The 22682-nt window shown below is 46.0% G+C and overlaps 1 protein-coding gene across 1 annotated transcript in view; it reads right to left on the bottom strand.

Annotated features, from left to right (window-relative positions):
- Positions 1-22682, bottom strand: part of TMEM68 (transmembrane protein 68) — a 102837-nt gene that overhangs the window by 34944 nt on the left and 45211 nt on the right. The window lies entirely within an intron of this gene.

The following is a 22682-nucleotide window of genomic DNA, read 5'->3' as shown; positions in this document are numbered from 1 at the left end:
TTATTGGTCAGGGTTGTAGTTCAGGGTGGGCTTTTGAGGGCTGGCCAGCCAGTATTTTCTCCCCCCCTACCCCCGTCACAAATGTTATGTGATCAGATTTCAGTTTTCATCAAACTAAAAATCCTTAACATTCAAAAAGAATTTAGCACTCTAAACACGCGTTGCCAAGATTTAGAGCCTGATCCCACCTACACAGGACCATCCCTCCAAGTTTTTCATAGAATCTCACTGGATTAGTCACGTCAAGCTATTGTCCTTGCAAATCGGGATCTCCCTTTGATGCATGTCCTCCTGCTGTACTTCATAAGATCCTAGGTACTGTCAACCCAGTAATCAACAACATAATAAATTCTTCCCTGGCTACAGCGACAGTCCCTGCAGAATGGAAACTGGAAGTTGTCAAACCACTCCATATAAACAGGTCATGGATCCTTCCACACTCTCTAACCTTCGCCCAATTTCGCTATTACCCATCCTCGGGGTGGGGGGGGGGGGAAATCGCAAAAAGACTGGTCAATAAACAGCTCACCGACTTCCTTGAGGAAGCCAGGATATTGCACCCCCACCAATCCGACTTCCGTCCTAAGTACGCGACTATTGGAAATGGTAGATACATTGAAATTACCCTTAGATAAATGAAAAAATGCGGTGCTGATTTTATTAGATTTGTCGACCGCATTTAATACCATTTCCCAGGATATTCTTTTAGCCCGAATGACAAACTGCGTCATAGCTCATATTGCCCTAACATGGATAAAATCTTTTCTTACCAACCGTAGACAAACAGTGGCCGTAGGATGATCTCTTCCAACTGAATGCCCCATCACAATGGGCGTTCCACAGGGCTCTTCTCTTAGCTTCTCTTGTTTAATATCTACATGGCCCCGCTAATCTCAATATCCTCACTCAACATTGAAACAACCTCCTATGCAGATGACACGCAACTGATCTTGGTCTCAGAAAAAGATTCTAATGAAGCAGAGCTTAACTTCAAGCAACAGCAAACAGAGGTCATCCGCTAGATGAGACTCAACCATCTTAAATGCAATAAGGATACGACCCAGTTAATGTTAATAAGCAAGGATAATCCCTTCAATCCGACCCAATGGTGGCCAAAAGACACACCTGCTCCGCCCAATACAGTAGAAGTAGTTAAGAATCTCGGGTTAAAATTCGATGCCTCTCTCTCGTTTTGGCCACTAGCCACTAGCCCTCGCAGTGGCTGGCATGTGCTTCAACCTTATCAAAACTCAAAAGATATTTTGACCTTATTCCCTACTCTGCAAGGAAGACAGTGGCAGTAGCACTTATCCAGTCTAGATTAGACTACTGTAATAACCTGTTTGCAGAAGTTAACAAACAAGTACTAAAAAAGATACAGGCTGTACAACATGCAGCGGCCCGCCTGGTGTTGAAACTGTCCTGCCGATCTTCTGCCTCGGCAGCCCTTAAAACCCTTCATTGGCTGCCTATTCAAAAAAGAATTCTATCTGCTAATCACTTTTAGAGCCTTTAGAGATTCAGAATCCAAATACGAAGCGGCCAGGTTTACCCCGTACATCACTGCTAGGACACTTAGATCCTGCTCAGCAAACCTACTAAAACCCCCTACCTTTAGGTACACAACCAAAGGATGAAAACCCTTGGCAGTCTTGAGAACCAGAGCATAACCTCATGCCTACACAGTTGCGGTTGATAGAATCAGAAACCCAATTCAGGAAAGCCTTGAAGGCTTGGATCTTTGGGTCCACTGACGCATTCTGATCTTCACTTGTATAAATTGAGATACATCACATGTCTGTCTGACACTCTTTGCTTATTCCTGTATAGCGCCAGGATGCTCTTTTCAGAGTGATATTTGCGCTGTACAAATACATAAATCAAATGACTGGGGCAGCTAGCAGAGTTTCTTTATAAACTAACTGCATTCACCTGGGAATGCACACAAAATACATCGAAAGTAAAGCACTGCTATTCACCAAATATTCTGCATTTGTTATATTTTACTCCAAGCAGCAGATATATGTTTATTAGGTGACCTAATGTCTGGCTCAGATTACACCTGTGATCAGTGAAAGTACAAAATTAGGGCAACATAGGCACCAGTTAAGACAAACTATTGAGACAGAATTTATTTGTGTATATTTTATAATGAACTTGTATTTGCAATTTTCCTCTTTGGTTGTTTTTTCAAATCCCCCGGGGAAGTATTATTTTCCCTGAAGAATCCCCTTCTCATACGCTGCGTCAATTTTAGGAGGTGGTCGAGGCTCCCTTCGAAATGGATGCTTTCTTACTCTTTAAAGGAGTAAATCTCAGCCCGTTGCCAGGATAGAAAAAGTTGGAAAAATGTTTGCGAATATTGACAAACTTGTGAGTTTAAAATGTAGCAGGGCGCCCCCTTCCTCAAACCCCTTTCCATGCCAAGGTCATTAGATTTAGTCAAGTTCAATATTATGCTATCTCGGAGTGATCTTGGAGCGTGGGTAAATAGATTTAGCAGAGCTAGGTCACTGTTTGCAAATACCATGCATAAGTAAATTAAGCCATTTGCACATGTAGGTCCAACTTACACACACAAATGCCATAGAAAACTGGACCCACCCAGTTCTTAGAAAAACGCTAGAATGACAAGCTACATAGATAATTTAACACATCAGTGTCAAAGGTTCAAAGGAGTATGGCGCCTCCTGCATCTTTGTTTATGTTCCTGATTGCCATGATCACAGCTATCTAGAGGAGATAGCTATTGCATTTCTCGGTAGGTTGAGATTAAGTTTTAAGGGGAACTAAGCTGTACTTCAAAGTTTGTCTAGTATACTTATGAGTGCAATGCCAGTACTTCTAAACCGGACAGCTGGTCTTAATTGAACAGATGAAAAAGTTACTTAACTTTGGTAACAATCATGGATACACTATTTGCAGATTACTCGCCTTTTGAGTATCCCAGATGTCAGACTGAATATTGCAACTTTTGAATAGCACTCCACACCTTCAGGTGGTGGTGGCTTCATTTGGGAATCAGAAACAATGCAATAATGTCACTGGAGCCATAGAGCGCCCAACCAGAGCCCTGAGGTCAGTTTTCTTTCCATTTTTAACATGCTTTTCAGGTGAACGAGATTAGAACAGCATCAGCTTAGTAAGGTCCCATAATATTTATAGAATTGATACCTTATTAACATTGTCAATTTAGTAACCAGACATGAAAATAGGTAGGAGGGCGGATCGGTGAAGAATCCGCAGGTAAAGAGAATTAACCAAAAGTAAGTAACTTTTTCTTTCGAAGGATACTTCCACCTGCAGATTGCTCACCTTTTAAATAGATTCCACAAGCAGCCCCCAAACAGGAGGAGGGTGAATGGCTGGTTAAACCTAGAAGTCCTGAAGGACAGAGTGTGTAAAGTGAGCTTCCATCTACACCTTTGAGTCTAAGCAGTAATGCTTTGCAAAAATGTGAAGGGAAGACCAAGTTGCTGCTTTGCAGATCTTTGCAACCGGGACTCCCCTTGCCAGAGCGGAGGTAGAAGATTTCACTCTGGTGGACTGGGCCCTGATGCCCCTTGTGAGCCAAGATATAGCATATCCTCATGCATAAGATGATCCACCTCAACGACATCCTCTTGTGGACTGCCTTGCCCTTCTTCTGGCCAATGAAAAGCTGGTCATCAACTGTGAATTTCTTGGTTCTGTAAAATTAGAAGCCGACCACTTACTTGGGGACTAAGCTATGAAGCCTGTCTTCCTCTTCTTTCTCTTGTCAGATGCAGGGGGAAGGGAGAAACTTGTTGGTGAGGCCCTTCAGGAACCTCAAGACTATAGGGGATGAAGAAGGCCGATTGTTCAGGGAGGGCAACAATGCTGAGAAAAATCACGTAACTGTGCCCGCTGCACACCCCGGTTGCAACACAGGCTATCAGAAATGCGGTCTCAAGAGAGTCTACTGAGCTATCAATACACCACTTGCTGAACCCACTCCATCTTCAGAAATGCGGTCTCAAGAGAGTCTACTGAGCTATCAATTCACCACTTGCTGAACCCACTCCATCTTTTCGAATATACCGTTTTCGTGGAGGGACAGTAGGCACACAAAATAACTTCCACCACTTTAGGAAGGAAGGAAAAAGCATTGAGATTACCCAGCTCATTTTCTAGGCAAGAAGGTTGAGGCTCTGGAGGTTGCGATGCTGAACCTGCACCTCTGACTGCCAGAGATGATCTACCCTGTGAGGGAGATGGAGCAGGGACACAGGGAGAGATGCATTAAGACAGCAGACCACGCTCTTTTTGGCTAATATGGGGCTATCAAGATGACTTGGTCCAGGATGAGGCAAATCTTCCTCAGAACCCAAGGAATCCAGGGAATGGGAGAAAACGCACAGTGAAGCTCAAGTTCCACCTCAGCTGAAACACATCCTCCAGTTCTCCCTGCAACAGATACTGGCAGGCACAGAACTTAAGGGAGTGAGTGTTGTCGCTAGTGACAAAACTCCACCGCAGGAGTGCCCTAAAGGATGAAGATGTACTGCACTACCTCTGGGTGAAGCCTAAATTTGTGGGTGTCAAGATGAGACAGACTGAGAATGTCCACTCGAACATTGAGCACTCCGGCTAGGTGGTTGGCTAACAACCAGATGCGATGTTCTCGCACACAGGTCCAGAGCTGCAAAGCTTACCAATAGAGAACACAACTTTACACCCCCTACCTACTTGTTTATGTACCACATCACAGTTGTGTTGTCTGTCAAGATTTAGAGACACACTGGCTGGGAAGGACCCGCAGGGAGGCTCTGAACACCAGCTGAATTGCCCTAAGCTCTGGTGATATGCATCATCTGCTCCTCTGGAGGCCTAGACCTCTGATCTCCAATTCCTCCCCACACTAATGTGGAAGCATGAGTTATCGCTGTAACCACTGCTGTTGGGGGAGGAATGGCGTTCCTTGAATCAGATTGCCTTCTATGCTCTACCACATCAAGTCCGCCGCTTTGTATCTAGAGATCATGATGAAACACAGAAGATCTCTACACTGATTGAGGAGGACCACTGGAGGGCTCATGTGCCAGCATGCATGAGTGACCATGCAGGACGCTAGCAGGCCCAGGAGGTGTAAGACCAGCAGGACTTGAACCTGCACTCCGTTCTAAAACAATGTCTGAATGTCCTGAATCCTCTGTGAAGGGGCTAAGGCTTGACTCTAAGTGGTGTCCAGTACGGTTCCTATGAACAGGCTGCGCTGAGAGAACACCAGGTGAAGTTTGGGCTTGCTGACGGAAAATGCAAGTCAAACAGCTTAACCGCTGTGACCCGCAGATGGTGCAACACCATCTCTTGAGATCTGGCTTTAAGGAGCCAGTCTTCAAACTAACGGGACACTGAGATCCAGGATCGAATGAGCAACCACCACCATCACTTTTGTGGAGACCCATAGATAGCATCCAGTCCTCCGCTTCCAGCGCAAGTAGTACCTGGGCCAGGGACAGCATTCTGACCTTCTTGTGGAACCAAGTCAGACCACGAGGTCTAGGCCAGGTACCCAGGAACACCAGGAGTACCATCCCTGGACCCATGTCTGCTCTGGCATCATCTCCACTGACCCCTTTGTTTAAAATTAAGAACTCTACTTCCTGTTGAAGGGTCCGAAGGTGGTCAGCTGGAAAGGCAGGAGAAGATGGGGTAATTGGTGGTGGGGCCTGTTGAAAGTATGGGGTATACACCCTTTCCAAAATGTTTAAGACTCGTCTGTCTTCAGTGAGGTCCCTCCCATTCTGTGGAAAAGAGGATACCCATCCTCCAAGTGGCATCCTGTTTACTAACAAGAGGGATCTAAGGCTGCTTCCATGCGATAATTGAGGATCAGCATGATGTAGAGGGGAGGGTAAAGTAGGGTGCAACCTCTATCCTTGCCATGTCCCTGGTATTGACTGTACAGAGGGTTGGCTTGCTGTTGCTGAGAGGCTTAAGTGTGTTGTCTGCCTTGAAAGGAAAACGTTCTGTAGTAATCACAAAGTGTTTTGAACTGACGGTAATCTCTCTGCTGAGTTCGTAGCCTTGCTCTATTTGAACCTCTTGAAATCAGTCAGCCTTTGCTCCGAAGAGATGCGAGTCATTTAAGGGGTGGGACCATAAGAGTGGATTGCACATCCTGGTTTCTCTGCTAAGCAGACAAAGGGATATGTATGTATGCATGTATAGATATACTTGTATAGCGCAATGACTGTCACCCAGCGGGCATCCTGGCGCTTAGACTGTTGATGAAACTAAGAGGAACCTGCACATTGAGAAACGATCCACTGCGTAACAAAATTACGCCACTCTTGGGAAAAGATGAGTTTTCAGGGCTTTCTTAAAGGAGGGGAGAGCTTCCATACTCCTCACTGCCCACGGCAGTGAGTTCCACAGAGTTGCTGCTGTGTAGCGGAAAGACCGGCCTCCCAATCGAGTCCTTAGGATTTTTGGGACTACCACCAAGCGAGCCGTAGCCGAGCGGAGAGACTTAGGTGGGACATACCATGAGAACATATTCCGTAGAGGAATGGGACCTTGATCATGAAGAGCTCTAAATACCATGCAGAGGGCCTTGAATTCAATCCGCTGAGGGACAGGCAACCAATGAAGGTCCCTGAGCGCAGTAGTGGAAGAATCCACGCGCCGACGTGACAGAGCTAGTTTAGCCGCCAGGTTCTGTACACGTTGCAGTTTACCCACCAGAGTCACCGGGGCTCCCAGAAGTAGTGCATTACAGTAGTCAAGTCTACTTAAGATGGTACCCCGCACTACCTCTGGTCTTGCCTGCGCTGGGAGTAAAGGTAGGATTTTCCTTAACGTGCGAAGCAAAGCCATGCACGTAGCCACTGTTTTGTTCACAGAAACATCCAGTTGAAGGTTGGAGCCAAAATATACTCCCAAGTTCCGCACGCAGTCTGCTGAAGGGCTGGTACCCTGGAAGGATGGCGGCCAAAAGTTCGATGGAAGAGGCCTAGGGGTGCGGTCAGTTGAACAGTGAAGAACCTCGGTTTTTGAACTATTAAATTGCAAAGAATTACGACGCAGCCAGTCTGCCGTAGAAGTCATGCAGCGATGGAAAATCTCTTGTGACACCGCCTCCTTACCTTCGAACGAGAAGATAAGTTGGGTGTCATCCGCATAATTGGTGACTGCAATGCCGAAGGTTTTTATCAGCTTGATCAGGGGGCGGAGGTAGAGATTGAAGAGTATAGGGCTGATGGCTGACCCTTGAGGTACACCCTGGCCAACGCTTCTGATAGATGATTTGAACGGAGGCAGGGCCACTACCTGGTGTCTATTGTCCAGGTAGGACGTCAGCCAATCAAGGGCCAAGCCAGTCACCCCCACTTCCCTCAGCCTCCTGAGTAAGATCACATGGCTGACCGTATCGAACGCGGCCGACATATCGAGCAGCACTAAAAAGGCTGCCCGGCCTTGGTCGGCACGCGTCCTGAGGTCGTCAAGCACAGTCACCAATGCTGACTCTGTCCCGTGGGCTGGTCTAAATCCAAATTGAGCAACGTCCAAACAGGCGTTGCTCTCCAGATAGCCGGAAAGATGTTTTGTGGCCCATTTCTCCAAGATTTTGATTGGAAAAGGTAGGAGGGAGATGGGCCTATAATTGGCAGGGCAGGAAGGGTCCAAGGTTTCCTTCTTGAGGAGAGGAGACACCACTGCCAATTTCCAGCAATCCGGTACTCGCGCAGACCTGAGGGATTGACAACAGGTCGCAAATAATGGCAAGAAGAGTTCTGCCCGAAATAGCTTCCAAAATTTATGAGGAAGTGGATCAAGGGGAGAGCCGGAAGAGACGCTATCAGCCAATGCACTAAACTCCTCAAAAGATGGTACCGGGAAACAGTTAAGGCGAGCTAAGCCTGCATCACCCTCCGTATCCGGTGTAAAAATGGGAGTGAGCAGAGGCTGAGTGCCGGAGCTTGATGAGGAATCAAGATTGCTCAAGATGGTAGCAATCTTCTCCTCAAAGGCCTGAGCCAGTGAGTCGCATAGAGACTGGGATACAGGGACATCATTAGCAGTGCAGGTAGAGTGTGAAAGATCTTTAACAATTTTGAACAACGCCTGGGATTTATTTGCCGCCGACAGTAGGGAATCTTCTAGAAATTTAGCTTTGGCGCATCTAATCTGCGCTTTATAAGTTGCCAAAGTTCGCTTGTAGCAGGCTCTATCTGATTCCCGATACTGTTTCCTCCAAGCGCGCTCCGTCCTTTTACACTGGAGTTTAGATTGAAGCAGTTCCTCTGAGAACCAAGGCATAGCACGAGTAGATCTATCTCTGATTTTACGCAAAGGAGCTAATGAGTCTAATGAAGTCACGATTCGCTGACTAAGCACCTCGTAGCTTGCGTCTACGCTGTCTCCTAGTGAAAAACCCAACGGAAGCAAGGCAGGTAGGGTGGACTGTTTCACGAGTTTAGACCATTGTCTACCCACCCTAGTAATGCCTAGGCTACCTCTCATCAAGGAGTCTGCAGGAAGAGAGAGGATAAAATGAACCAATGCATGGTCTGTCCAACATTGAGGTAGAATGTCCCGAAGAGCTACATTCTCTGTATCCGCGAAAATCATATCTAAAATGTGACCTTTTGAATGGGTCGGCAGAGTAACTAGCTGTTTTAGCTGTACATTGCTACAGGCCTGCTCCAGATCTTTAAAGGCAGAATCCAAAGGACCATCTGGCCAAAGATTAAAATCTCCCAATACCAAGAATCTGGTATGGGAGTTGGATAAATCATGGATCAGGTCGATGAGCCTTGTTACCTCTGATAAGGAGCCAGCCGGAGATCTATAACAAAACAGTCCAGAGTATAAAGCTCCTCCCTGACTGTTCAGAGAGAAACCCAGTAATTCATAGCCCGAGATGGCCTTCACCGCAATCTGAGAGAGACATAAGGTGTCTCTAAAGATAATGCCAACTCCACCTCCCCTGGCTCCCACCCGGGGATTATGTTTTATTTTATATCCTGGGGGGCAGGCCAGGGCCAGATCCACTGAACTATCTGCTCTGGTCCAGGTCTCGGTCATAAAGAGTATGTCAATATGTTCGGACTCGACAAGGAGCGCAATTTCCTCATGGTGTTTACACAGCGATCTAACATTTAGTAGGCCACAAGACAGTGTTTCAGGGCATCTACTACTGTTGTGTAGCTGAGGTGGAGATAGAGTAGTGGAGCTTGGGTTTAATTTTAGAAGTTCCTCACGGGAATAGGATAACAGACCCGTGGACAGAGGGGCAGCGTTTTCCGCGACCGTCGCGGTCCGTCCGCGAACGGGCGCAAACGGGCTTACCTCTGGCGCACCTCCGGCGCGACGCTGCGCGTGTACGCTGCGCGCAACCATAATGGCCTCTAAATAGCGTGTGGTAGGCGGTGCTCGTGACAACTAGAGCGCAGCCCCGGAACGTCTTGGGCGTCTCAGCCCTACTCTCAAAATGGCGATCAGGATCGGGATCGTAAAAGGAATGCAAACACCGAAATGGTGAGTGGTATTGTCAAACTTTTAAATGCAGGCAATGCGGTCCGTAGGGGGAGCAGGCAGAGAATATTAATGGTGACTCAATGACAAATATACAATTTTAAAAATGCACTTCACACACTTCACACACACTAATTTTAGCAGCATCAGGTAATTTTAAAACACAGCGTAACGTTAGCGCAGCGGTCAGTCTATATGATGTTCCCAAGGCTCGAGTCACCTAGTCTTTACAGGACTCAATGACCTGCTTCACGGCTGTTTGGCCGTTTCTTTACCAGCTCTGTGAATATGCTCCGGCAAGCTGGGGACCACTAACTGGGTCATGTTCCAGACAGCAGCGTGGGCATAACTTCCTATGAGGCAGGTTGCATGGAGGGGCATAAGAACCAATGCTACCAGCCAAAAGGATTTCTTTGCAAACTGCTCATTTTCTTTGACTCTCTGTTCAAAGAAATGGTAGGGAATGCTCCTGTCGAGTTTTGAAGAGTAGGATGTTTGCACGACAAGGCTCTCTGGTGACAGTGAAGACAAAAAGATTGGGTCACCAGGAGCCAGTCTGTATCGTCTCACTACCACCCTACTTATACCAGTAGAGAAGATGGACTTCTCCCACAAAGCCAGAATGGACACTGTCAGAGCCTCGTTTAAAACAACAAGGGTTCCGCAGCATGGGCAGTAGAGTGCAATGCCTCAGTCAATATGTTTGCCTTGGTCTAAGCAGAGGGAAGTTGTAGGTGCAGGGCCTAAACCACCTTCTTTATTACAGCATGGTAAAAGATGACTTTTGGGGTGCTAAACTGGTCGGAGAGTGAAGCTCCTACTTGAGTCTTAGTGCAGCTAAGCCTGTGTTTATAGCAACTAACTGCACATCAATCAATCAATCAATCAATCAATCAGGGACTTGTGAAGCGTGTTACGCACCCGTGAGGGTCTCAAGGCGCTGGGGGAGGAGTGCGCGGGGAGCAACTCCGGTTCAGCCAAAGAGCCAGGTCTTGAGGCTCTTCCTGAAAGTGTGCAGCGTAAGGGGAACGTCTGATGTTCAGTAGGAGCTCGTTCCAGGTCTTTGCCACGATGTAGGAGTAGGCTCTTCCGCCCGCTCTGGCTCTGCAGAGGTTTCTCTTGGGTACATGGAAGGATACGCTTTTGTTGAGGTATTGGGTCTGGTGTTGTGGAGGGATTTTTAGGCATTATTGAGTAGCTTGAAGGATACTCTCTTCTCGACGGGGAGTCAGTGGAGGTCTCGTAGGTGGTGAGTGATGTGTTCATCTCGTGGGATGCAGAGGATGAGTCTGGCCGCAGTGTTCTGGATGGTCCGGAGTTTTCGGAGCAGGGATTTGTTGATTCCGGCGTAGAGGGCGTTTCTGTAGTCCAATCAGTTTGTTATGAGTGCGTGGTGACTGTCCTTCTGGATTCAGGGGGATCCACTTGAAGGTCTTGCGAAGGATGCAGAGGGTGTTGAAGCATGTGGAGGAGACGGCATTGATCTGTCGGGTCATGGTGCAGGAGGAGTCGAGTATGATGTCGAGGTTCCGTGTGTGGTCCATGGGATTGAGGGGGTTGCCAATGGCGGCAGGCCACCAGGTGTTGTCCCATGCTGACGGGGTGGGTCCGAGGACGGGGACTTCTGTCTTCTCCAAGCTGAGCTTGATCTGCTGAGGGCTTCTTGAAGAGGGGTTTGACTTCTGCGTGTTTCCAGTTGTCGGGGAAAGTGCCGGATTCGAAGGTGGCGTTGATGGTGCGTTGTAGCTCAGGGCTATGGCGGCGGTGGCTCTGTTGAAGATGTGTGGGGGAAGGGGTCCATGGGGGTCCCAGAGTGGATGCTCTTCATGGTTGTGGCAGTGTCTTCGGTGTTGACCCGGGTCCAGGCAAAGATGGTAGGCTGGCTAGCATTGCTGGTGGAAGGTGTGGTTTCGGTGTCTGGTGTATGTTCGTTGAAGTTGTTGTAGAGGGACTTGATCTTGAGATGGAAGTAGGAGCAGAGTTTGTTGCAGAGGTCCTGGGAAGGTGTGATGTCTGCGGCTTCGCTTGGGGGGTTTGGTGAAATCCTGAATGATGTTGAAGAGTTCCTTCGAGTTGCTGGAGTTGGCCAGGATTTTGTTCTGGATGAAGGTCCGTTTGGAGGATCTGATGTGTTGGTGGTATTCTGTCATGTCGTTCTTGTAGGTGGTCCGAGCTTCTGGGTTTTTGGTATTTCTCCATACTTTCTTGAGACGTCTGCAGGTGCAGCTGGATTCTTGGAGGTCGGTGGTGAACCAGGTGGCTTTCATAGGGCATAGTCTCTCTGAGTTACAGAGGGGCGAGCTTGTCAGCGCAGTTGGTGATCCATCTGTGTCGTTCATTGGCTGCAGAGTTGACTTTGGTCATGGGGGGAGGATAGATCATGGTTGAGGGTGGAGTTGAGGTGCTCCTCGGTGGCCTTGCCCCAATTCCTTTGCTGAGGGCGTGGTGTAGGTTTGAGAGCAGTGTTTTTTTTAAAGGAGAAGTGTACACAGTGGTGGTCTGTCCAGGGGGGTTGCGTGGTGTGGCTGAAGTGGCTGTTTCCTCTTGCGAAGATGGGGTCGAGGGAGTGTTCTGCCTTGTGGGTAGGGGTGGTGACTAGCTGTTTCAGTCCGATGTTGGCGAGGCTGTACAGGATGGCGGTGGAGTTGGGGGGTCTCTGAGGTTGTTGAGGTGGAAGTTTAGGTCTCTGAGCAGTATGTAGTCCATGGAGGCGATGGCGTGGGGTGCTATGAGGTCTGTGATGGTTGTGGTGAACGTGGATCGTGGTCCGTGGGGTCTGTAGGTGAGGGTGCCGCGTAGGGTCATTCTGGGGCTGGTCTGGATCTGGAAATGGAGGTGTTCTGTGGGGGACAAGGAGTCAATTGTGCTTTAAATGGTGAGTAGAAGGGAGTCCTTGTGCGCGATGGCTAGTCCTCCTCCTGGGCGGTTGGGACAGTCCTTTCTCTGAATCCTGTATCCATCTGGGATGACGGTAGCGATGTTGGGCGCGGAGGTGTCAGTCAAGGTTTCCGCGAGGAAGGCGATGTCTGGTGAAAGGGTGTTGAGGAGGTCCCAGATCTCTACGAGTCTGTGCAGGGAGTGTACGTTGAGGAGGATGCACCTCAGGGGTTCAGGTGCGGTGGCGTCCTGAGGGTGGGCCGTGGGGGTTCTGAGGTTGGTGAAGGTTTGGCGGCAGTGTTAGCAGGAAAACTGGCCGTGGGTGGTGTTCGGCGTCGACAGCTGGCAGTTGTGGTTTCTTCTGGGGTTGAATGTGTGGAGGGCGGCTGAGTCGTAGCGGTGGGGAGTTGGATAACCAGGGTCCTTGGCGCTGGTCGGACGCAGACAGGTTTGCCTTTGGCACGCACGCTGCTCGTGACCGCACAGCGGCTGCCATTAAATAGGGGTCAGGGGAGGAAGCGCAGCTGGGAGGCGGGAGTGAGGACCGTCAGCGTGGGAGGGGCTGCGGGGGGGGAGGGGGGGGGGGGAAGCAGCGGCAGGAACAGGGCAGAGAAAACTGGTCCAATACGAACAGAGGACACAACAGGGCACAGTAAAAGCAAAAAAGATTAAAACAGACAGACAGAAAACCAGGCACAATAAATAGGACAGACAGAAATGACAGACAAAAAAAAAACAGAAAGACAGAGAAGGCTGGCCGAGCGTACTAGCAGAAAAGCAAGGCTCTCCCACTGGACCATCAGGGATGAGGCACAGGCAGGAGCCTTGTGGTGGAGGAGGGCCTCAACACACCTACCTGCAACCACAGAGGTGCTGGGGGCAGCGGCACAATGACGGAGCAGCGCGAGGAGGAGAGCAGAGTTCCCAGGGCTTGCTCAACCTGTTTGCACAGGTTACCATCAGTATCAGGGAAGGGATCTTTGCATGGATAAGAATCTACAGAGAAGTAACTCCCCTCTTCTGAGACGCTGTGCCTCTCTTCTTGATATGCGTAGGGCAATTTCCATTAGAGGCAAAGGGCCCGGCAGGGTCGTACCCTCGGCACGGTTGATTGAGGTGCCAATGGAGTCAATTGTGGTGACGGCTGCTCTGGCACAAAGGGAAAGGGGCCTACAGGTATAGTGAGTGGAGTTGGCAACTGTCATGGCATCGATGCTGAGGAGGGGGCTGACACTGGGGTAGAAGCAAGTGGTATAAGAGGAAGAGGAAAGAATGAAGAAATGGAAGCCAAAGACGTTTGATCCTATGGGGTATGCCTTTAAGACACTGCCGGCTCTGTGTGGCTCGAAAATGCTACAGTCAGGACCATAGTCTGCAAAATACTTTTTACACCGCAATGAGGAAAAGTGCAGGATCATCTTCTAGGGCAGGGGAATTAAGGGTATGGATGACAGAGCTGGGGATTTGGTGTTGGTGCCACAGGGGGTAGCAGTTTTAAGATTGGCGCCGCGCCTAAAGGGGATCTGATCCTATGTGGGAAGTTATACAGGGTCCGATTCCCAAGAGGAGACCTGCAGAACGTGGGAATGTCCTGGCAACCTGCCATTGGAGAAGCGGAGACGCTCCGAGTAGCCTTGCCACTTCTTTTTGTCTTTTCTCCTGGATGACTTCAATGCCCATCACAGTCCTTGCAATGATTAAATCCTAAACATTTGAAGGTGACATCCTGTACGCCACCTAAAATTTTGAATTTACTTTGGCAAAACACAGTATGCCTCGAGGACTGCTGAAGCTTCTTATTCACCTCAATTGCATGGAAAAAGATGTCGGGGCGCTTTAGGACTCTTGTGACATCATGACAGCGTTGTTTCCTGCCTAGAAATGAAACCAGCATCACCTACTAGCGTGGAGAGGTATTGCAAGCTTTCTGGATTCAGTCAGACGCCTTGGATATTTAAAAGGTGTGGAATTTGCAGGAGGAAGCATCCGTCAGAATGAGTACTTCTCAGGAAAGACAGTAACAACACTTCTCAGCAGGCCTCTTTCTTTCAGGGCTGCATTGAATTAAATAAAAATTGTCAAAAGGGTTGCTGTACTTTTATTGACAATATCACTATTAGTGCTCAGTCGTAGCTGAAAGTTCAAGAATTGAGTGAGGATTTTCAGAACTAACTTATCCCATCTCATATAAGGTACAACAAGCAAGAGTTTGTAGTGTGAAAAAAAATGCCAAACTGTGCGGGTCAGAGTCATGTTGTTCTTAAGCTAGTAGTGCTCATAACAGTTCCCATTCCTAATACATAAGAGACTGTCACTACCCCAACACCACCAGCCTTATAGAAGCAATGTCCACTCAGGAAATCGCAGATTGCCATGTGCCTCAGAAATTTGATTAGCCTGCTGGACTGGTGCAGAGTCTGACATAAGTCATGTACTACCAACACATGCCTAGGCTGTTCCAGGCAGCAAGCTTTCTAAGGACGCTGGTCGGTGGTGAAATATAGCCCAGAAATTGAATGCATCTGCTCCAGAGCTTTATTTTGTTTAAGATAGTTTCCTATATTTATTTGCTTACTGCAAAGGTCTGCACATACCCTACTTTAAATGGACTTCATGAAGCCAAAGTAAAATAGGATCCTGAAATCCTCCCTACTTAACACAATAATGAAATACATTTTTCTTCCAGCAAAAATGGCAATAAAAACCTTTCAGATACACTTTGAAGAACCTCATAGCAATTCTAACAAAAAGAAAAGCTTTAACAAACCATTCTCTTTAGTTTTAACAAGGAAGCTTGTCCTTGTATGCATGCTCCCAATTCACACCTTGCAATATGCTCCAAGAATGCTACCAATGTGATGTGGACTATTCATGTGGGGAGTACGTCATAGCTTCCTTAGCATCCAGTGAACAGCAAAATTAACTTTGAAAAGTGCACAACATGGGCCTTGTTTAAATAGAAAAGTTCATGAAGAGCAAAATACAGGACAAAGCTTTTTCAAATCGACAGGCCCAGACAGTGAAAGTATGCAGGTACACTAAATAATGATCAGCGAGGCTCCACAAGTGTTTCTAAATTCAGCCATTGGACTGATGATTAGCTCAGGAAGGACTGTTACTTGCAAGCAACAAGCTGTTCATAACTCTCTGGATATTCCAGAACAAACATAGCCAATAGTCCTGCCTCCGCCACTATTATTATTCTGGGATCCACCACTTTATCTTTCACTTCTGCTATCAAAAGGACTACTACCAGTATTGCTGTCACAACTGCTTGTGTAACCGTCTCCCCTACCTCATCCTCTGCCTACAAGGGAAAATCCTCTGCAACCAACAGAACCTCCTCCATAGTCCCCATGATTTTGATCGGAAGATTTGCCGGCTTAGCCAACTCTGATCTGGTGCCCTTCAACAGTCTCTCCATTCAGGGCTCTGCAGTGCAACCTTTGCACCATCTTGATTGTCAAAGGTGACAAATTCAAAGCCTATGGAGCTCCGTGTCTATTGGTCTTTCATCAGAACAACATCTATGATCTACCCATACTTTGAAAAAATCTACTTTTATGTTGACTCATTTTTATAAAAATTGACACACCAAACAAAGAGCTTTGCAAGAGCGAAGACATGATTTCTAAAACCTATGAGTGATGTGGTAGTGGGAGACGCGGCGGGGTGTTGGATTTCAGTAGGATGACTCAGAAACGACCAGATATTGCTTTCCATTTGATCAAAGCCTTGCTATATAAAGATTATCTATTTTTCAAAAGAGTTTTATTATCTAGATAAATTTGAGGGTACACGGTCACTTTCTTTCCCTTTGATTAAATACTGTGGGAGCCATCATCAAGGAATAAGAGACGGAAAACAATGATATAACAATGGACATCTCAAGAAATGTTAAGATGTATTAAAGTATAAAACTTTAATTGTACTGACTCCTTTGATTTTTTTGGGGGGGGGGGAACAATAACGGTTTCATATTGATAACAGATACATCACTGTTGTGAGCTCCTTTTTAATTGATGTACTGAACGCCTAGTAATTGGGGAATATTCATATACAAGATTTAAAAATCTGTTACATCCGTGTTACACATGCATTAATACTGCCCCATCTTCCAAATGCTAATAGTAAAATAATCTACATTTATTATTCTAATTGATGATGACACTAGATTAGACATCTTCTGAGCATTAACTGTTTTTATACCTAGACCTGGGTGCAACTAAGGGGATTTCACATTTCATGTGAAGTTTCCAGAGTTAATTTCTCTAGGATGAGTATTTAAACCCATGAAATAATTGCATCTTGATGTCCCATCCAATAAGTAACAATTGACATAAAACTGCATGGATTTGATGGCTGTGCTGAGCTAACTTCCCTGTTCCCATATCCTGGGAGACTTCCCTAATAATGGAAATTCCATACGGTGGAGAGTCTTTCAGGGCCTTGGTTACAGAGAAAAAGCGAAAGGTAACAGCTGCGGCTACCAGCCATACACAGCAGACAAAACGTTTCAGCTTCCATGCAGGGGCCCCTTTAGAAAACAAGATTACTTAAGAACTTTGTCAGCTATGCATTTGGTGCGGATGGCAAATTAAAAAGAAAACCGGAAGAAGTTGCTGGCTGCCTGCCTAAAGCAGTCAAACAAAAACGCATCTGTGGTTGTGGGCTATGAGTAAACGAGTTTGTAGCATGACCTTCTTTAGGAGAACACAGAGGCTTCTCAACAGAGCTGCAATTAACATAAAGGGTCAGTATTAACATTCTTAGCAAGCTAACTGTGGGTTTAAGGGCCACTACCAGCACTTTCTCTCAGAGATACTGTACCTTTAATGGTACAATACAAAATACACATAAGCAGCGTTGCTATACCTATGATCAAACAGCAACCGTTTTGTCAGCAGGGTAGAGCTACCTTTTTTTTTTTTTTTTTTTTTTTTAACAGTGCACCATTTGTCGAAGACTGCTATGCTTTTAATAGGACTGGTAAGCCTTAGTGGAACAATCACAGCACAATTTCATAGAGCTGCTGTTTAAGGGGATAATGCAGACATTTCTTAGCAGATTAGACCCTAATAATTTTCAGACTCTTGCTGCATGACTGTTATACCTTCAATGGAAAAGGGCCACAGAATCACTGCTCAGGAGGGGATGTCATACTTTTAATAAGAAGGTATTGACATCTGCCACTAGGGTGACTATTTTTCTCAGGAAGACCTTAATCATCCAGGATCAACGCCAAACATGAAGAACAAATGCAGAATGTAAATGTGGTTATGGACCAACGCTATAGTCATAGTTTCATGCAAATTAATTGGGCACCAAATGAGCAGGCCTACTGTACTTAGGTGTTTTACCTGGCGATGGCAATTTTTTGTCTCCTTAACAACGGTGCATGGTACGTCATTGTGGTCACACGGTTTACCTAGATATTTATAAATAGTTTTCCTTGACATTTTATTTTGATGCTAGTAACAATAATTTTAATAGCATATAAGACCAGATGATATGTGTTATGATTTTCAGTTGTCGCTTTGTTTTAGTTGTAAAGTATGCAGCAAATTTAATTAAGTAAACATTTTTATGAGAACGATTGTAGTCAGTGGCTTTCTTGACTGTAGCAGAGCAATGTCTCTAATAGAAATCGAACACTATTAGAATATTTAAGATTCAATTTCAAATGGTGACTCCAATACCACTGAGGTTACAATTAAATTGACCTCTTATCTGAATTTAATGTATATATCCTGCTAGAGCCATGTTGATAGTTCCTATTTTTCCCAGGTGGGCTGCCATAATTTTTTGAGCTAAAACTAGCCTGAGAAGAATAGGTTGCGACATTCATTCCTTTATCTGTGAGACTTTGATCCCAAGAAAAGGAAGATTTCTTTCAGTAGCTACTATGTTGATGAAGGTACACAGTTAGTGTTTCCAAAGAAGGAACACTGCAGATGGAAGAAAAAGCTGTGAGCACAAAAACCTCCATAAGGCAAGGTCCAAACAGAAGGATGAAGAGGAGGACCAGCAGAAGGAATTTGCTAGGGAAGAACTGGAAGACTAAAATAAGGAATCAATAAAGTCTGGCAAGTAACAACCCCATAATTAGGAGAACAGAAAGTGCTGTGATGCAACTTCCTAAACAGTCAATTCGATTAAACACCATAAAGTAGCCAGAAAGAAGAAACTGGCTGGCAGGAAGTGATTCTGCCATCTTGGATTAGGAGAGAGTTCCAACATACATGAAAAAACACCAAAACACCATCTTGGAGTGGTTGGAATTACTAGGCTGAGAACCTAAAATTGCCTGATTCATCTGTGAGCCCCTTCCACCCCCCCCCCCCCCCCCCATGTCTGTGTGGTTGATGCACTTGGCATGTTTCCTAACAGTATACCCTCTTTCTAGGGCCCGGAATGATTTTGATAGGATCCATTGATCTGGAAGAAAGCATTAACTGCAGAAGCTGGTTCGAAGGAATGATCGCTGTAAAAAAATGCCTCGTTTTGTATGGTCACCCCAGGTTTTTGGACTGATACAGTTTTTTTTTTTAAAACTCCAAGAGTGCACAGAGGCCTGCTAACCAGACCTCAGTTCCAGTACCATGACCCCAAAACGTGCATGTTACATTGACTACACCCAATTGGCATAGACTAACTTTCCTGTAAGTCCCTAGAATATGGTACCCAGGGCATGCACGTTAGAGTTACCACAAGTATTGCAGCACTGGTTGTGCCACAGGTAAACTGAGTCTCCCAGTCTGCCTTTGCAGACAGGAAGAGCAGTTTTAAACTGCTAGCACAGCTTTGCCATTTAAACCAAAGGCAAAGCCAAACCTCCTTCAGTAATAAGTGTAAGTTACCTCTATGGAAGGCTTACCAAGCCCCAAGGCAGAATGCAGCATATTTTATAAGAACATATACTGTACATGTCTGGCTGTAAAAACGCATAACTGTTTTGACTGTGGAATGACTTGGTCGTCCTATTCAAGAGTACAGGGTTACACGCTGAACCCTCAGCTATGCTAACTCCTGAACGGTGCGATCAAGGAGCTTGAGCCCCAGACAGCTTTCTGCAGTCCTAGGGAGGCATGCTGGAGACTCGCAGGAAAAGAGACAATATGGGCCTGCACTGGAGAAAGGCGTTATCTCCCTCCTACAGGAAGCCACACTGGTGTTTGCCCAAAAGACGAGCTTCAAAGCTGAAGCTATCTTTGAAGAGCAAATGGGGAACACTTGGGAGAAGGACAGCTCCATCACTTCGGCAGACTCAGTGGCACCCAGAAAGGAGAGGGGAAGCCTGTTATCAAACTGGTCGCTAGCAACGAAGAGGGATTGTGTCTGATGTGTCCTGCTCATGGAAAAGTCATGGAGAAGCCCAGCAAAAGCTAAGAGACTCCAAGGGTTAGTAGTAGGCTGACCTCCCAATTACAGCACAGGGCCAAAAGCGGAGATGCCTGCTGGGGTAAGTTGGTAGCTTAGAATCTTCAGACTCCCGCCAACCACCACCGTATTATCATTAGATAGATTATCATCCCTCTTTGCAGGGTTACCTCCTGCCGGCGTGGTTGGGGCTCATAACTTTGTACCCAAATAAAGCCCATGTTTTGGAAACTACACTGCCTCTGAGGGCTACTTCCATAGTGAACTACACTAAAAACGAAAGCGATCCATTGCCTAAGGGGAAAAACCAATGGGTCGACAGACTTTGAGAGAAATCATAATGATTAGAAAAACACTGTGGATTGGTCCTGAAAGGAAGAAAACTCCAGGGGATTGTATTATCATCAATTTAGGGTCACCTTACCTGGTAGATTACCTACTGAAGTTTTTCCACTTTCAGGGCCAGGCCTTAGGCCCTATTCAAGTTCTCGCACTGAGCTACTTTTTTCGGCAGGTGACCTTTTACCCTAATTTGTCATTGGAGATCCAGTCTTCAGGAGGTTGGGAGGGTGGGGTCAAGAATTCAATATTTAAATCCAGAACTCTTTTGTGACACTCACTACATTCCAAGATCAATACTGACTCCCTCATGACGAGGCAATTTGCAAAACAAAGTCGGTCCCTGGGTGAGGTCAAGACAGGGGAAGATTTCCAGCTCTTATCCTGGAATATTGTAGGAATCCGCCAGAAAATAACTAAATGACAATTGGGTCTGTTAACCCGATCGATCTACAGGGATTTAAAACTTATTGTGCGGCTGCTGTCCCATCACCTGCTGGTAGAGGAAAGGGGGGGCCCGATTATTTTTGTTCCGATAGCTCTAAGGGATTTAATTGTCAATGTGTTTTGTTCAAGCCTGTGTTTTCAGATTTTAAAGGCCTAAGTCAAACTTGGTCAATGTATTTTCAATTAATTTTTAATGTAATCTTTTTTCTGCACAAGTGGTGGAGATTAAAGATGAATTGGAAAATACATTAACAATGCTCTTGGCTAAAGCAAGTGATACTTTTGCCCTTATACGGGCAGGTGATTTCAACATTGGAAACTGTATCCATAGTGGCAACCAGGTTTGTGGAGTTACAGACGGGAAGGGTGATGATATCATTCACTTTGTACACACCTCGCATGGCGAAGATTTGAATTGCTTAGTACCAAGCAATAAGCTTACTTTTTCCTCAGATTTTCACGGGACCGGTTACAGCAATCCTCCTACATTTGTAGATAGAGGTAATGGCAGTGTAATAGATTTTATACTGCTCTCAGAAGACTCAGTCCCCCTTTAGCGAGTCAAGCAGTACGCCTATCCCCTTTTAGTGACCACTATACCATAGTCAACAATTTTTCTTCTGTAATCAGGTTCAATCCTAGCTCAAGTACTAACGTCTCGCTATCTTACTCGGCCAATAGAGGGGTCCGAGTGAAATGGGCACAAATTGATCCCCAAAAACGTTTCACAGAGCTGATAAGTGGAAATTATGAGGATTTTGTGCGCAGACTTTCTTTAGGGGAGGTGCCGAGTAGGATACGGGACAGTTTTGTAGAATTATCAAAATCGTTATTCAAAATGTTGACCAGAGATAAACCTCTGTCAGCGTTACCAGACTAGAGATGGTTTAACTCAGAGTGCATGATGGCTTATACCTTAAAAAGGCTACCCGTATGACTCCACGTAATATATTTGCTGTCAGGTCAGAAAGAATGTTTACCAGCAGACTATTTAAGACAGGAATAAGGAAATCAGATGCAAAGCTTGGGAAGATCTTGAAGGGGTCGCTAAACTAAAAGACAACAGATTTTTGGGTGGTTGTTAACCGTCCTTTCAAATCTGGAAGTACTTCCTCTGGAATCGACGGTCATATTTTAGAACAGGATTGGGGTGTTAATTTTTTGCAGATCTTCAACGCAGGTAACTTAAATTCAACAAATCAACCTTCTTTAGGCCTAGCAGTGGCACGACCAAACAAGCGCTATTTGTCCTTAATTGTAGGGAAATATGTGTCAAGGCAGGAGAGGTGTCATTCATATGGCTTTCATGGACATATCCTGTGCCTTTGACAGGGTAAATTATGGGAGATGATGGAAGCAGCAGGTTTGGATTCCCTTTTACTGGATTTATTAAAATGCCTTCATTGGGACACTTTTATGAAAGTTTGTTACACCCAATCAGGCGACTGTACACAACTTGTCAGGGTCCCAAGAGGGGTCAGACAGGGCTGTATATTAGCGCTCTTTTTGTTCTTATTTTATATTAACGCCATAGATCCTTTTTAATTTCACGAGCCACAGGTGTCCCAAAAATAGGGTCTTGCCTCGCCCCCCTACTTTTGTACACCTAAGACGCGGTCTTGTTGGCCTGTACAGCGAGTGAGTTACAGGCTCTTTTAGATGGTTTTAACGATTTTATGCAGAATCTTAACCTGCAGGTCAACCATAAGAAATCCTTAGTTTTGAAAAGTGTGCCAACAATCACATGTTCTAGAACTTTCTCATCGGGGGTTCCTCTATCACCAAGACCCTCCAATCGAACTATCTGGGCATCCTATTTGATGCTAATCTGAGCTGGGACCAGTTGATTATCACAAAAGATAATGGCCTTTTGTGAAGTTATCCACAATTTTGCTAAAAAGCTGGGCCACAGGCCACTTAAAAAGATGCAAATATTATGCAGGAGCAAAGGTGTGTCAGTTGGAACTTATGGAGCAGGGCTGTTGGGGCATGCAAGCCTAGGTCCTCTACATGTAGCAGAAAATACATTTTTAAGCAGACTCTTGGCGATCCCCAAATCAACACCCAGTCTAATTTTGCATGGGCAACTCTGCTTAGGATTCATAGAAGATGTTGCAGGTTTGGCATCCATTTTT

This window comes from Triturus cristatus, chromosome 5_1 (genome assembly GCF_964204655.1).
Source record: "Triturus cristatus chromosome 5_1, aTriCri1.1, whole genome shotgun sequence".
In the NCBI taxonomy this organism is placed as follows: Eukaryota; Metazoa; Chordata; class Amphibia; order Caudata; family Salamandridae; genus Triturus; species Triturus cristatus.
The sequence above is the reverse complement of the archived record's forward strand: the minus strand, read 5'-3'. Positions and strand labels throughout refer to the sequence as shown.